At 58.3% G+C, this 10,473-nt stretch overlaps 1 long non-coding RNA gene across 1 annotated transcript; it reads right to left on the reverse strand.

The window, feature by feature from the left end:
* Positions 1–445: 445 nt before the first annotated feature.
* LOC140389445 (uncharacterized) lies at positions 446–9,634 on the reverse strand. The gene is made up of 3 exons (XR_011934400.1): positions 9,478–9,634; positions 7,045–7,111; positions 446–839 (listed from the first exon to the last, which is right to left on the reverse strand). It is a non-coding gene; the product is annotated as an uncharacterized lncRNA (long non-coding RNA).
* Positions 9,635–10,473: the final 839 nt, after the last annotated feature.

Consider the following 10,473-nt stretch of genomic DNA (forward strand, 5'->3'; position numbering starts at 1 on the left):
TCAGGGTGGTTTATATATAGAATAGCAGATACCCGGGAGTGAGTTAGAGACTGGAATCTAATCGAGAGGTTCGGGGAGGTTTATATATAGAATAACAGATACCCGGGAGTGAGTTACAGACTGGAATCTAATCGAGAGGTTCGGGGAGGTTTATATATAGAATAACAGATACCCAGGAGTGAGTTACAGACTGGAATCTAATCGAGGGGTTCGGGGTGGTTTATAAATAGAATAACAGATACCCGGTAGTGAGATACAGACTGGAATCTAATCGAGGGGTTCGGGGTTGTTTATATATAGAATAACAGATACCCGGGAGTGAGTTACAGACTGGAATCTAATCGAGGGGTTGAGGCATTCACCCAATCGACATGAAGCAAGATTCCAGCTCTTTGATTTTGGATTTTAGGACAGTAAACAATAATCCAGGTGGGGACACAAGACCTTTGGTGAAGTAAATATTTATTATAAAATGGAGCAGTGTTTGCTTTGGTTTATTTTAAAATCGCCGAACCCCATACAGCAGCAGATTATAATTGCGAAGTTCATCAGAAGCAGGACCATATATATTTTAAAAAAGGCATTTAGAAGGCACAGAATCATTTCAGGATAAAATAAATCTTTGAGTCGTAGAGGAAGTCCTTGGCAATCATATTGAGGCAAAGTGCATAGAATTCATTCAGCCCTAGGCACTGAATAGATTAAGAGACAATTAACCTGGATTCCACTTTCATTACAGTGAGCTTTTCCTCCGGCTTACAGCCCACAGTTCAACAATCTTCCATCTCTGACCACTGGTCAGACGCTTCGAGATGGACGGATCTGAATGTAAATGTGAGCTAAAGGGAAAGAGAACATCACAATGTTACTGCCCCTCTGACAGTGCGGCACTCCCTCAGTACTGACCCTCTGACAGTGCAGCACTCCCTCAGTACTGACCCTCTGACAGTGCAGCACTCCCTCAGTACTGACCCTCTGACAGTGCAGCACTCCCTCAGTACTGACCCTCTGACAGTGCGGCACTCCCTCAGTACTGACCCTCTGACAGTACAGCACTCCCTCAGTACTGACCATCTGACAGTGCAGCACTCCCTCAGTACTGACCCTCTGACAGTGCAGCACTCCCTCAGTACTGACCCTCTGACAGTGCGGCACTCCCTCAGTACTGACCCTCTGACAGTGCGGCACTCCCTCAGTACTGACCCTCTGACAGTGCAGCGCTCCCTCAGTACTGACCCTCTGACAGTGCGGCACTCCCTCAGTACTGACCCTCTGACAGTGAAGCACTCCCTCAGTACTGACCCTCTGACAGTGCAGCACTCCCTCAGTACTGACCCTCTGACAGTGCAGCACTCCCTCAGTACTGACCCTCTGACAGTGCAGCACTCCCTCAGTACTGACTCTCTGACCGTGCAGCACTCCCTCAGTACTGACCCTCTGACAGTGCAGCACTCCCTCAGTACTGACCCTCTGACAGTGCAGCACTCCCTCAGTACTGACCCTCTGACAGTGCAGCACTCCCTCAGTACTGACCCTCTGACAGTGCAGCACTCCCTCAGTACTGACCCTCTGACAGTGCAGCACTCCCTCAGTACTGACCCTCTGACAGTGCAGCACTCCCTCAGTACTGACCCTCTGACAGTGCAGCACTCCCTCAGTACTGACCCTCTGACCGTGCAGCACTCCCTCAGTACTGACCCTCTGACAGTGCAGCACTCCCTCAGTACTGACCCTCTGACAGTGCAGCACTCCCTCAGTACTGACCCTCTGACAGTGCAGCACTCCCTCAGTACTGACCCTCTGACAGTGCAGCACTCCCTCAGTACTGACCCTCTGACAGTGCAGCACTCCCTCAGTACTGACCCTCTGACAGTGCAGCACTCCCTCAGTACTGACCCTCTGACAGTGCAGCACTCCCTCAGTACTGCCCCTCTGACAGTGCAGCACTCCCTCAGTACTGACCCTCTGACAGTGCAGCACTCCCTCAGTACTGACCCTCTGACAGTGCAGCACTCCCTCAGTACTGACCCTCTGACTGTGCGGCACTCCCTCAGTACTGACCCTCTGACAGTGCAGCACTCCCTCAGTACTGACCCTCTGACAGTGCGGCACTCCCTCAGTACTGACCCTCTGACAGTGCAGCACTCCCTCAGTACTGACCCTCTGACAGTGCAGCACTCCCTCAGTACTGACCCTCTGACTGTGCGGCACTCCCTCAGTACTGACCCTCTGACAGTGCAGCACTCCCTCAGTACTGACCCTCTGACAGTGCGGCACTCCCTCAGTACTGATCCTCTGACAGTGCAGCGCTCCCTCAGTACTGACCCTCTGACAGTGCAGCGCTCCCTCAGTACTGACCCTCTGACAGTGCAGCACTCCCTCAGTACTGACCCTCTGACAGTGCAGCGCTCCCTCAGTACTGACCCTCTGACAGTGCAGCACTCCCTCAGTACTGACCCTCTGACAGTGCAGCACTCCCTCAGTACTGACCCTCTGACAGTGCGGCACTCCCTCAGTACTGACCCTCTGACAGTGCGACACTCCCTCAGTACTGACCCTCTGACAGTGCAGCACTCCCTCAGTACTGACCCTCTGACAGTGCAGCACTCCCTCAGTACTGACCCTCTGACAGTGCGGCACTCCCTCAGTACTGCCCCTCTGACAGTGCGGCACTCCCTCAGTACTGACCCTCTGACAGTGCAGCTCTCCCCCAGTACTGACCCTCTGACAGTGCGGCACTCCCTCAGTACTGACCCTCTGACAGTGCGGCACTCCCTCAGTACTGACCCTCTGAAAGTGCAGCACTCCCTCAGTACTGACCCACTGACAGTGCAGCACTCCCTCAGTACTGACCCTCTGACAGTGCGGCACTCCCTCAGTACTGCCCCTCTGACAGTGCGGCACTCCCTCAGTACTGACCCACTGACAGTGCAGCACTCCCTCAGTACTGACCCTCTGACAGTGCGGCACTCCCTCAGTACTGCCCCTCTGACAGTGCGGCACTCCCTCAGTACTGACCCTCTGACAGTCCGGTACTCCCTCAGTACTGACCCTCTGACAGTGCGGCACTCCCTCAGTACTGACCCTCTGACAGTGCGGCACTCCCTCAGTACTGACCTTCTGACAGTGCAGCACTCCCTCAGTACTGACCCTCTGACAGTGCGGCACTCCCTCAGTACTGACCCTCTGACAGTGCAGCACTCTCTCAGTACTGACCCTCTGACAGTGCGGCACTCCCTCAGTACTGACCTTCTGACAGTGCAGCACTCCCTCAGTACTGACCCTCTGACAGTGCAGCACTCCCTCAGTACTGACCCTCTGACAGTGCGGCACTCCCTCAGTACTGACCCTCTGACAGTGCAGCACTCCCTCAGTACTGACCCACTGACAGTGCAGCTCTCCCTCAGTACTGACCCACTGACAGTGCAGCACTCCCTCAGTACTGACCCTCTGACAGTGCGGCACTCCCTCAGTACTGACCCTCTGACAGTGCGGCATTCCCTCAGTACTGACCCTCTAACAGTGCGGCACTCCCTCAGTACTGACCCTCTGACAGTGCAGCACTCCCTCAGTACTGAGCCTCTGACAGTGCAGCACTCCCTCAATACTGACCCTCTGACAGTGCGGCACTCCCTCAGTACTGACCCTCTGACAGTGCGGCACTCCCTCAGTACTGACCCTCTGACAGTGCAGCTCTCCCTCAGTACTGACCCACTGACAGTGCAGCACTCCCTCAGTACTGACCCTCTGACAGTGCGGCACTCCCTCAGTACTGACCCTCTGACAGTGCGGTATTCCCTCAGTACTGACCCTCTGACAGTGCAGCACTCCCTCAGTACTGACCCTCTGACAGTGTGGCATTCCCTCAGTACTGACCCTCTGACAGTGCGGTATTCCCTCAGTACTGACCCTCTGACAGTGCGGGGCTCCCTCAATACTGACCCTCTGACAGTGCGGCACTCCCTCAGTACTGACCCTCTGACAGTGCAGCACTCCCTCAGTACTGACCCTCTGACAGTGCAGCACTCCCTCAGTACTGACCCTCTGACAGTGCGGCACTCCCTCAGTACTGACCCAATGACAGTGCAGCACTCCCTCAGTACTGACCCTCTGACAGTGCGGCACTCCCTCAGTACTGACTCTCTGACGGTGCAGCACTCCCTCAGTACTGACCCTCTGACAGTGCAGCACTCCCTCAGTACTGACCCTCTGACAGTGCGGCACTCCCTCAGTACAGACCTTCTGACAGTGCGGCACTCCCTCAGTACTGACCCTCTGACAGTGCAGCACTCCCTCAGTACTGACCCTCTGACAGTGCGGCACTCCCTCAGTACTGACCCTCTGACAGTGCGGCACTCCCTCAGTACTGACCCTCTGACAGTGCGGCACTCCCTCAGTACTGACCCTCTGACAGTGCAGCACTCTCTCAGTACTGACCCTCTGACAGTGCGGCACTCTCTCAGTACTGACCCTCTGACAGTGCCACACTCCCTCAGTACTGACCCTCTGACAGTGCAGCACTCCCTCAGTACTGACCCTCTGACAGTGCAGCTCTCCCTCAGTACTGACCCACTGACAGTGCAGCACTCCCTCAGTACTGACCTTCTGACAGTGCGGCACTCCCTCAGTACTGACCCTCTGACAGTGCGGCATTCCCTCAGTACTGACCCTCTAACAGTGCGGCACTCCCTCAGTACTGACCCTCTGACAGTGCAGCACTCCCTCAGTACTGAGCCTCTGACAGTGCAGCACTCCCTCAATACTGACCCTCTGACAGTGCGGCACTCCCTCAGTACTGACCCTCTGACAGTGCGGCACTCCCTCAGTACTGACCCTCTGACAGTGCAGCTCTCCCTCAGTACTGACCCACTGACAGTGCAGCACTCCCTCAGTACTGACCCTCTGACAGTGCGGCACTCCCTCAGTACTGACCCTCTGACAGTGCGGTATTCCCTCAGTACTGACCCTCTGACAGTGCAGCACTCCCTCAGTACTGACCCTCTGACAGTGTGGCATTCCCTCAGTACTGACCCTCTGACAGTGCGGTATTCCCTCAGTACTGACCCTCTGACAGTGCGGGGCTCCCTCAATACTGACCCTCTGACAGTGCGGCACTCCCTCAGTACTGACCCTCTGACAGTGCAGCACTCCCTCAGTACTGACCCTCTGACAGTGCAGCACTCCCTCAGTACTGACCCTCTGACAGTGCGGCACTCCCTCAGTACTGACCCAATGACAGTGCAGCACTCCCTCAGTACTGACCCTCTGACAGTGCGGCACTCCCTCAGTACTGACTCTCTGACGGTGCAGCACTCCCTCAGTACTGACCCTCTGACAGTGCAGCACTCCCTCAGTACTGACCCTCTGACAGTGCGGCACTCCCTCAGTACAGACCTTCTGACAGTGCGGCACTCCCTCAGTACTGACCCTCTGACAGTGCAGCACTCCCTCAGTACTGACCCTCTGACAGTGCGGCACTCCCTCAGTACTGACCCTCTGACAGTGCGGCACTCCCTCAGTACAGACCTTCTGACAGTGCGGCACTCCCTCAGTACTGACCCTCTGACAGTGCAGCACTCCCTCAGTACTGACCCTCTGACAGTTCAGCACTCCCTCAGTACTGACCCTCTGACAGTGCAGCACTCCCTCAGTACTGACCCTCTGACAGTGCAGCACTCCCTCAGTACTGACCCTCTGACAGTGCGGCACTCCCTCAGTACTGACCCTCTGACAGTGCAGCACTCCCTCAGTACTGACCCTCTGACAGTGCAGCACTCCCTCAGTACTGACCCTCTGACAGTGCAGCACTCCCTCAGTACTGACCCTCTGACAGTGCGGCACTCCCTCAGTACTGACCCTCTGACAGTGCAGCACTCCCTCAGTACTGACCCTCTGACAGTGCGGCACTCCCTCAGTACTGACCCTCTGACAGTGCAGCACTCCCTCAGTACTGACCCTCTGACAGTGCAGCACTCCCTCAGTACTGACCCTCTGACAGTTCAGCACTCCCTCAGTACTGACCCTCTGACAGTGCAGCACTCCCTCAGTACTGACCCTCTGACAGTGCGGCACTCCCTCAGTACTGACCCTCTGACAGTGCGGCACTCCCTCAGTACCGACCCTCTGACAGTTCAGCACTCCCTCAGTACTGACCCTCTGACAGTGCAGCACTCCCTCAGTACTGACCCTCTGACAGTGCGGCACTCCCTCAGTACTGACCCTCTGACAGTGCAGCACTCCCTCAGTATTGACCCTCTGACAGTGCAGCACTCCCTCAGTACTGACCCTCTGACAGTGCGGCACCCCCTCAGTACTGACCCTCTGACAGTGCGGCACTCCCTCAGTACAGACCCTCTGACTGTGCAGCACTCCCTGATTACTGTCCCTCTGACAGTGCGGCACTCCCTCAGTACTGACCCTCTGACAGTGTGGCACTCCCTCAGTACTGACCCTCTGACAGTGCAGCACTCCCTCAGTACTGACCCTCTGACAGTGCAGCACTCCCTCAGTACTGACCCTCTGACAGTGCGGCACTCCCTCAGTACTGACCCTCTGACAGTGCAGCACTCCCTCAGTACTGACCCTCTGACAGTGCGGCACTCCCTCAGTACTGCCCCTCTGACAGTGCAGCACTCCCTCAGTACTGACCCTCTGACAGTGCAGCACTCCCTCAGTACTGACCCTCTGACTGTGCGGCACTCCCTCAGTACTGACCCTCTGACAGTGCGGCACTCCCTCAGTACTGACCCTCTGACAGTGCGGCACTCCCTCAGTACTGACCCTCTGACAGTGCAGCACTCCCTCAGTACTGACCCTCTGACAGTGCAGCACTCCCTCAGTACTGACCCTCTGACTGTGCGGCACTCCCTCAGTACTGACCCTCTGACAGTGCAGCACTCCCTCAGTACTGACCCTCTGACAGTGCGGCACTCCCTCAGTACTGACCCTCTGACAGTGCAGCACTCCCTCAGTACTGACCCTCTGACAGTGCAGCGCTCCCTCAGTACTGACCCTCTGACAGTGCGGCACTCCCTCAGTACTGACCTTTGCTCACTTCTTCTTCTTTGGTTTCAGCGCCTGTAACCAGTTTGGTGTCGAGCTCTCCGACCTGCTGAGGGGCAGAGGGCAAAGGTCAAAGGTGAAGGAAATCGTAATGCGCAAGGAAGAGAGTCAGGGTCCCTATTGAATCCGGTTGAAGTGCCTCTGTGAGCGAATTGAGGGAGAGAGAGATAGTGGGATTCGGGGAAAGAAATCTTACTGCAGATGAACGAGGCAGTAGCGAGGGCACATGTGGAGAGCCTGGTGTTACTCTTGACCCTGAATTAAGGGGAGAAATGGGCAGGGATCTGGGGTGAGAGAGCACGAGACAGGGAGCATCAGGGGCAGAGGGAGCATGTGTTAGCACTGCTGCCTCGCGGTGCCCGGGACACAGGCTCGATTCCCCGCTGGTCACTGTCTGTGCGGAGTCTGCACGTTCTCCCCATGTGCGCACCCTCCCCTCTGACCCCAGCACCCTCCCCTCTGCCCCCAGCACCCTCCCCTCTGACCCCCAGCACCCTCCCCTCTGACCCCAGCACCCTCCCCTCTGACCCCAGCACCCTCCCCTCTGACCTCAGCACCCTCCCCTCTGACCCCAGCACCCTCCCCTCTGCCCCCAGCACCCTCCCCTCTGACCCCAGCACCCTCCCCTCTGACCCCAGCACCCTCCCCTCTGACCCCAGCACCCTCCCCTCTGACCCCAGCACCCTCCCCTCTGACCCCAGCACCCTCCCCTTTGACCCCAGCACCCTCCCCACTGACCCCAGCACCCTCCCCTCTGACCTCCTCCACTCTGACCCCTAGCACCCTCCCCTCTGACCCCAGCACCCTCCCCTCTGACCCCAGCACCCTCCCCTCTGACCTCCACTCTGACCCCTAGCACCCTCCCCTCTGACCTCCTCCACTCTGACCCCCAGCACCCTCCCCTCTGACCTTCTCCACTCTGACCCCTAGCACCCTCCCCTCTGACCCCAGCACCCTCCCCTCTGACCCCAGCACCCTCCCCTCTGACCCCAGCACCCTCCCCTCTGACCTTCTCCACTCTGACCCCTAGCACCCTCCCCTCTGACCCCTAGCACCCTCCCCTCTGACCCCAGCACCCTCCCCTCTGACTCCAGCACCCTCCCCTCTGACCCCAGCACCCTCCCCTCTGACCCCTAGCACCCTCCCCTCTGACCCCAGCACCCTCCCCTCTGACTCCAGCACCCTCCCCTCTGACCCCAGCACCCTCCCCTCTGACCCCAGCACCCTCCCCTCTGACCCCAGCACCCTCCCCTCTGACCCCAGCACCCTCCCCTCTGACCCCAGCACCCTCCCCTCTGACCCCAGCACCCTCCCCTCTTTCCCCAGCACCCTCCCCTCTGACCCCAGCACCCTCCCCTCTGACCCCAGCACCCTCCCCTCTGACCCCAGCACCCTCCCCTCTGCCCCCAGCACCCTCCCCTCTGACCCCCAGCACCCTCCCCTCTGACCTCCTCCACTCTGACCCCCAGCACCCTCCCCTCTGACCTTCTCCACTCTGACCCCCAGCACCCTCCCCTCTGACCCCAGCACCCTCCCCTCTGCCCCCAGCACCCTCCCCTCTGCCCCCAGCACCCTCCCCTCTGACCCCAAGCTCACTCACCTCTGACCCCAGCACCCTCCCCTCTGACCCCAGCACCCTCCCCTCTGACCCCAGCACCCTCCCCTCTGTCCCCAGTACCCTCCCCTCTGACCCCAGCACCCTCCCCTCTGACCCCAGCACCCTCCCCTCTGACCCCAGCACCCTCCCCTTTGACCCCAGCACCCTCCCCTCTGACCCCAGCACCCTCCCCTCTGACCCCAGCACCCTCTCCTCTGACCCCAGCACCCTCCCCTCTGCCCCCAGCACTCTCCCCTCTGCCCCCTCCCCTCTGCCCCCAGCACCCTCCCCTCTGCCCCCAGCACCCTCCCCTCTGACCCCAGCACCCTCCCCTCTGACCCCAGCACCCTCCCCTCTGACCCCAGCACCCTCCCCTCTGACCCCAGCACCCTCCCCTCTGCCCCCAGCACCCTCCCCTCTGCCCCCAGCACCCTCCCCTCTGACCCCAGCACCCTCCCCTCTGACCCCAAGCTCACTCACCTCTGACCCCAGCACCCTCCACTCTGACCCCAGCACCCTCCCCTCTGACCCCAGCACCCTCCCCTCTGACCCCAGCACCCTCCCCTCTGACCCCAGCACCTTCCCCTCTGACCCCCAGCACCCTCCCCTCTGACCCCCAGCACCCTCCCCTCTGACCCCCAGCACCCTCCCCTCTGACCCCAGCACCCTCCCCTCTGACCCCAGCACCCTCCCCTCTGACCCCAGCACCCTCCCCTCTGACCCCCAGCACCCTCCCCTCTGACCCCCAGCACCCTCCCCTCTGCCCCCAGCACCCTCCCCTCTGACCCCAGCACCCTCCCCTCTGACCTCCTGCTTACCCCTCAGACTTGTCCGATTTTCCGGGCAGCACCTTCCTGAAGGCCTGTCCGAGCTGGGCCGGGAATCGGAGAGATTTGGATCGTTGCATTGGAGCCGGAGCAGTTTCCACATCGTCACCGTCAGCGGCTGACTTATTCCGTAACTTTATCCGCTTCTAAACAAGACAGAAACAGAGAGTGAGAGAGAGGCAGAGAGAGAGAGAGAGAGACAGAGACACAGAGAGAGAGAGAGACAGAGACACAGAGAGAGAGAGAGACAGAGAGAGAGAGAGAGACAGAGAGAGAGAGAGAGAGACAGAGACACACAGAGAGAACATAGAACATAGAAAAATACAGCACAGAACAGGCCCTTCGGCCCACGATGTTGTGCCGAACCTTTGTCCTAGATTAATCATAGATTATCGTTGAATTTACAGTGCAGAAGGAGGCCACTCGGCCCCTTGAGTCTGCACCGGCTCTTGGAAAGAGCACCCTACCCAAACTCAACACCTCCACCCAACACCAAGGGCAATTTTGGACACTAAGGGCAATTTATCACGGCCAATCCACCTAACCTGCACGTCTTTGGACTGTGGGAGGAAACCGGAGCACCCGGAGGAAACACACGCACACACGGGGAGGATGTGCAGACTCCGCACAGACAGTGACCCAAGCCGGGAATCGAACCTGGGACCCTGGAGCTGTGAAGCAATTGTGCTATCCACAATGCTACCGTGCTGCCCACAAGAACAAATAAATCTACACTATACCATTCTATCGTAATCCATGTACCTATCCAATAGCTGCTTGAAGGTCCCTAATGTTTCCGATTCAACTACTTCCACAGGCAGTGCATTCCATGCCCCCACTACTCTCTTGGTAAAGAACCTACCTCTGACATCCCCCCTATATCTTCCAGCATTCACCTTAAATTTATGTCCCCTTGTAATGGTTTGTTCCACCCGGGGAAAAAGTCTCTGACTGTCTACTCTATCTATTCCCCTGGTCATCTTATAA

This window comes from Scyliorhinus torazame, chromosome 14 (assembly GCF_047496885.1).
Source record: "Scyliorhinus torazame isolate Kashiwa2021f chromosome 14, sScyTor2.1, whole genome shotgun sequence".
NCBI lineage: Eukaryota > Metazoa > Chordata > Chondrichthyes > Carcharhiniformes > Scyliorhinidae > Scyliorhinus > Scyliorhinus torazame.